Genomic DNA, 6,478 nt, shown 5'->3' on the forward strand with positions numbered 1-6,478 from the left:
AAATTCTTTCAGAGGGGGGTTCTATCCTCTCCCCTGATGATCCAGGAGCTTTGGGATCCTGGCAATGGCTTGGCTTTCTCACCAACAGTGCAGTCACCTGTCTAAGCTCTAGCCACCATCACTGGTCATGGCCATGTACGGGCTGGTGCTTGTTTCCCTTATCAGAACCCCTCTTTTGGACTCCATGAAGTTGTCCTCTGGCCCTGGTGTGAAAAGCAGGGGAGGGGGCAGGGCTGGAGTTAGTATTTCCTCATGCTGGCACTTGGGAAGCCAGGACTGATGCCTTGCCTCACTTTACAACTGTGTAAAATGGGTTTAATGCTAAATTCCTGGCTTAGGACAAGTCTCTCAGTGTGTTATCCAAGAATGGAGGTCTTCGAGCAAAGACAGTCCTTGAACACAGACAATTTCAATTAATAAATACAGCCCATGTGAGGAGGACCAGGAGTTTTCTCTCTTGCACTTAGGAGAGGCTGCAATTGCTGGGTTTGATGTGTGATGACGAGAGCACTAGCACTCACTGAGCAGCCTCTGCCAGCAGAAACCACAGCTGGTAACAGGAATAAAAATACTCTTAAGAAAAAATAAAACACAACAACAAAAGTAAGGTAGAAACCACAAGCCAGCAGTCATGTGAGAGAAAGGCATGGGAAAATCCCTTTCGAGCCCTATGTCCAGCTGAGTTATTCCATGTCACGCTTCACCAAAGGGATGTGGCTGCCTAGAAATTGGAAATCTTCAAATAGATCTTTAACCAGACTCAGTGCAAGGTGTTATAGATGTAAACACAGTGGTATCTGCTGCTGGTATCTGATTGCTTAGAAGCCTTCCTGCTTTGCAGTTATCCTCTTCAAACAGATCCCCTGGGAAACCCAGAAATTCCCTTTCTCTTTCCCATGCCATCCTCATAGAATCATGGAATCACAGAATGATATGGGGTTGGAAGGGACCTCTGGAGATCATCTAGTCCAACCCCCTGCCAAAGCAGGTCCACCTAGAACAGGTTGCACAGGAATGTGTCCAGGCGGGTTTTGAACGTCTCCAGAGGTGGAGACTCCACCACCTCTGTGGGCAGCCTGTTCCAGGGCTCTGCCATCTTCAAAGTGAAAAAGTTCCTCCCCATGTTTAGATGGAACTTCTTATGTTCATGTTTGTGCCTGTTACCTCTTGTCCTGTCACGGGGCACCACTGAAAAAAGACTGGCCTCGTCCTCCTGACACGCACCCTTTAAGAATTTATAGGCATTGATCAGATCCTCCCTTGGCCTTCTCTTCTCCAGACCAAAAAGACCCAAGTCCCTCAGCCTTCCTCGTAAAAGAGATGTTCTAGGCCCCTAATTGCCTTTGTAGCCCTCTGCTGTACCCTTTCCAGCAGTCCCCTGTCCGTGGAAGGAAATCCTGCTAGGATGGAAAATGACCTGAAGACAGCTCAAAACAGTTACTTATGAGTCTTGACTGGTATAAAATAGGCCATTGTCCCCAGGGATTACCTGTTTTGGTTATGCTGGTAGGATGGAGGGAAGGGTGCTGGAGCACATCTCCTATCAGGACAGGCTGAGAGAGTTGGGCCTCGTAAAAGAGATGTTCTAGGCCCCTAATTGCCTTTGTAGCCCTCTGCTGTACCCTTTCCAGCAGTCCCCTGTCCGTGGAAGGAAATCCTGCTAGGATGGAAAATGACCTGAAGACAGCTCAAAACAGTTACTTATGAGTCTTGACTGGTATAAAATAGGCCATTGTCCCCAGGGATTACCTGTTTTGGTTATGCTGGTAGGATGGAGGGAAGGGTGCTGGAGCACATCTCCTATCAGGACAGGCTGAGAGAGTTGGGGTTGTTCAACCTGGAGAAGAGAAAACTCTGGGGGGACCTTAGAGCTCCTTCCAGTACCTAAAAGGACTCTACAGGAGAGATGGGGAAGAAGTTTATCGGGGAGTGGAGCAATAGGATGAGGGGGGAATGGTTTTAAACTGAAAGAGGAGAGATTTAGATTAAATATTAGGAAGAAATTCTTTACTGTGAGGGTGGTGAGACACTGGAACAGGTTGCCCAAAGAAGTGGCTGCCCCATCCCTGAAGGTGTTCAAGGCCAGGCTGGATGGGGCTTGGAGCAACCTCGTTTGGTGGGAGGTGTCCTTGCCCAGGGCAGGGGGGTTGGAAGTCGATGATCTTTAAGGTCTATTCCAACTCAAACCATTTGATGATTCTATGATTCTATAACATTTCTTCCCAAACTAATACTTTAAGAGACCTGATGTACCAAGAGCATCTCTTGCTCCGCAAATGGGCTTCTGGCCCTTTGGTGTTCTCCTGCTGCAGTGAGTTTCACAGATCCCTGTACGTTATGGCAAAGCTATTTTCTTTTAATTACTTGCAGTTTAACCCCATTTCTTCCTGGAGGGTACAGAGTGGGAAACGAGGAGATCAGACCTCTCTTCTCTATGTTTTTAAGGTGTGGGTTATGTTTAAACTCTTGTTAAATAAGAGTCTGGGGATTCATGGACCTCTCTACCTAGGACTGCATGGTAATGGGGTGCAGTGCAATTTTTCATTGCATCTAGCCCAGTTCTCCATTCCCTCAAAGACAAGATTTCTGCAGCAGTGGGGGTTTAAAATGGGTTTAATTTTATCTGTGGCACTTTTTACTACTTTTTCCTTGTGCTGAGCTTCTTTACCCTATACCACAGGGGAGATGCTAGCTGCCCCTTGCTCTGCTTGAGCCCCCCAGCCACAGGACAAGGAAGATGAATGCCCCCAACCCCAAAAACATGGCTGAGCCCCCATGGGGCTCACAGGGGCAGGACCCACTGCTCTGCATGGGCTCCTTTTGCCAAGCAGCCTGTGGTTCCCACCGAAGCTCTCCTGCTTGTACCTGCAAGAGCTGGAGAAAGAGAAGCTGGGGAGAGAGAAGAAATCTGGGAGAGAGGGAGGAGGGGAGGGGGGGCTCGGAGAGACAGGGAAACCTTCTCGGAGGAAAACAAACCAGCCAAACAAACTCCCGAAAGGCTGGAGAGAGAAAGGCAGAGATTTCCATTCGGAGCATGCACCGTGCTAATCCAGCATAGCCGCCTGTCGGCTAAAAACAAGCATTTCAGGCCCCAGCTGCCCCTTTGCTCCAGTCCCTGCTTAACTGGAGATGTCACAGATGCCTTTGGCCAGCAATGCTGCAGTGCTGGCTGGGGACGAGGAGAGGCTGGTTTGCCGAGCTCTGCCACAGCCAGGGCTTGCTGTTCAGCTCCCCTAAATGAACAATTTTCTCCCTTTTTCTCTTCCCCAAAAGTTTTTTTTTTTTTGGTGTTTTTTTTTGTTTTGAAAATAGGTTTGGAGGTGTGGAAATGGGGGTAAAAGGGCTGGATGAGGTGAAGGGAAGGGAAGGGAAGGGGAAGAAGGCCAAGGGAAGGGGATGGAGGTGTCCTGGAGAGTCTCTGGGGGAGGAATGGGGTGTTTCTCACCCTCCCTGAGGCAGAGGGACAGAGGGTGAGGTCAGCTTGGGATTTTTACTTCTACCCCTTGGGGCAAGTCTGTTCCTCTCCACTGATGGGGCGGCAGACACCCCGAGTGAGGTGGTTTTGTCAGGGAAAGGGGCTGGTTTCCTCCTCGTGGAGTAGGAAGGGTTAAAGACAAGGGGCAGGTCCTGAAGTCTGGCAGGATGCTGAAGTCCCCCTGCTCTCCCCTCCTCCCTTCTGGTCTCTTATCCCTCTCCCCTCCATCCCCTTCCCACACCTTCTCCCCTCATCAAGCTCCTCGTTTCTAGGGGACCTTCCCCGGGCTGTTAAACCTGGAGGCACCACCTTCACTCCAAAGCTGCTGGGATGCAGCACGTCCCTTTTCACCCCAGCCCATGTCCTCCTTCTCCTCCCTCTTCTCAAACTCTCCCTTCCCCCCCATCCTTCTGCCACCCTGGGGGTGTGATACCCTCTCCCTCCCCCTTCTCCTCCCTCTTCTCAAACTCTCCCTTCCCCCCCATCCTTCTGCCACCCTGGGGTGTGATACCCTCTCCCTCCCCCCATATATGTGGGGCTTGATGGAGCAAGGAGCTGGGGAGGATACTGGGAGAGAGGTAAAATAAAAAAATGATAAATAAGCAAGGGTTAATGGCTGTTGCTGTCTCCTGCCTGGGCAAACCCTGGTGCAAAGCTACTGCCGAGCCGGGGTTGGCGGGGACTGCCGGGCTGGGGGGCAGGAGGAGATGCTGCCCCGGGGGTCCCCGCCGTCCTGTCCCGTCTCCCGTCCCCATCCCCAGGTTTTCAAGGTGTTCAAGGCCAGGCTGGATGGGGCTTGGAGCAACCTCGTTTGGTGGGAGGTGTCCTTGCCCAGGGCAGGGGGGTTGGAAGTCGATGATCTTTAAGGTCTATTCCAACTCAAACCATTTGATGATTCTATGATTCTATAACATTTCTTCCCAAACTAATACTTTAAGAGACCTGATGTACCAAGAGCATCTCTTGCTCCGCAAATGGGCTTCTGGCCCTTTGGTGTTCTCCTGCTGCAGTGAGTTTCACAGATCCCTGTACGTTATGGCAAAGCTATTTTCTTTTAATTACTTGCAGTTTAACCCCATTTCTTCCTGGAGGGTACAGAGTGGGAAACGAGGAGATCAGACCTCTCTTCTCTATGTTTTTAAGGTGTGGGTTATGTTTAAACTCTTGTTAAATAAGAGTCTGGGGATTCATGGACCTCTCTACCTAGGACTGCATGGTAATGGGGTGCAGTGCAATTTTTCATTGCATCTAGCCCAGTTCTCCATTCCCTCAAAGACAAGATTTCTGCAGCAGTGGGGGTTTAAAATGGGTTTAATTTTATCTGTGGCACTTTTTACTACTTTTTCCTTGTGCTGAGCTTCTTTACCCTATACCACAGGGGAGATGCTAGCTGCCCCTTGCTCTGCTTGAGCCCCCCAGCCACAGGACAAGGAAGATGAATGCCCCCAACCCCAAAAACATGGCTGAGCCCCCATGGGGCTCACAGGGGCAGGACCCACTGCTCTGCATGGGCTCCTTTTGCCAAGCAGCCTGTGGTTCCCACTGAAGCTCTCCTGCTTGTACCTGCAAGAGCTGGAGAAAGAGAAGCTGGGGAGAGAGAAGAAATCTGGGAGAGAGGGAGGAGGGGAGGGGGGGCTCGGAGAGACAGGGAAACCTTCTCGGAGGAAAACAAACCAGCCAAACAAACTCCCGAAAGGCTGGAGAGAGAAAGGCAGAGATTTCCATTCGGAGCATGCACCGTGCTAATCCAGCATAGCCGCCTGTCGGCTAAAAACAAGCATTTCAGGCCCCAGCTGCCCCTTTGCTCCAGTCCCTGCTTAACTGGAGATGTCACAGATGCCTTTGGCCAGCAATGCTGCAGTGCTGGCTGGGGACGAGGAGAGGCTGGTTTGCCGAGCTCTGCCACAGCCAGGGCTTGCTGTTCAGCTCCCCTAAATGAACAATTTTCTCCCTTTTTCTCTTCCCCAAAAGTTTTTTTTTTTTTGGTGTTTTTTTTTGTTTTGAAAATAGGTTTGGAGGTGTGGAAATGGGGGTAAAAGGGCTGGGTGATGTGAAGGGAAGGGAGTAAAGGGGAAGAAGGCCAAGGGAAAGGGATGGAGGTGTCCTGGAGAGTCCCTGGGGGAGGAATGGGGTGTTTCTCACCCTCCCTGAGGAAGAGGGACAGAGGGTGAGGACAGTTTGGGATTTTTACTTCTACCCCTTGGGGCAAGTCTGTTCCTCTCCACTGATGGGGCGGCAGACACCCCGAGTGAGGTGGTTTTGTCAGGGAAAGGGGCTGGTTTCCTCCTCGTGGAGTAGGAAGGGTTAAAGACAAGGGGCAGGTCCTGAAGTCTGGCAGGATGCTGAAGTCCCCCTGCTCTCCCCTCCTCCCTTCTGGTCTCTTATCCCTCTCCCCTCCATCCCCTTCCCACACCTTCTCCCCTCATCAAGCTCCTCGTTTCTAGGGGACCTTCCCCAGGCTGGTAAACCTGGAGGCACCACCTTCACCCCAAAGCTGCTGGGATGCAGCATGTCCCTTTTCACCCCAGCCCATGTCCTCCTTCTCCTCCCTCTTCTCAAACTCTCCCTTCCCCCCCATCCTTCTGCCACCCTGGGGTGTGATACCCTCTCCCTCCCCCCATATATGTGGGGCTTGATGGAGCAAGGAGCTGGGGAGGATACTGGGAGAGAGGTAAAATAAAAAAATGATAAATAAGCAAGGGTTAATGGCTGTTGCTGTCTCCTGCCTGGGCAAACCCTGGTGCAAAGCTACTGCCGAGCCGGGGTTGGCGGGGACTGCCGGGCTGGGGGGCAGGAGGAGATGCTGCCCCGGGGGTCCCCGCCGTCCTGTCCCGTCTCCCGTCCCCATCCCCAGGTTTTCAGCTCCGGAGGGGCGGTGAGGGAGTCCCAGCAGCCCCTTCTCCCTCCCCGGTACCCAGAGAGCGGCGAGCCGTGTCCCTGCGCATCCCTCTGCGGGCGACCGGCACCTCTCCCGCGCTGAACCCCCGCAGGTTGTTGTTGTGG

Source organism: Calidris pugnax, unplaced genomic scaffold (genome assembly GCF_001431845.1).
Source record: "Calidris pugnax isolate Ruff unplaced genomic scaffold, ASM143184v1 scaffold41, whole genome shotgun sequence".
Classification (NCBI taxonomy): Eukaryota; Metazoa; Chordata; class Aves; order Charadriiformes; family Scolopacidae; genus Calidris; species Calidris pugnax.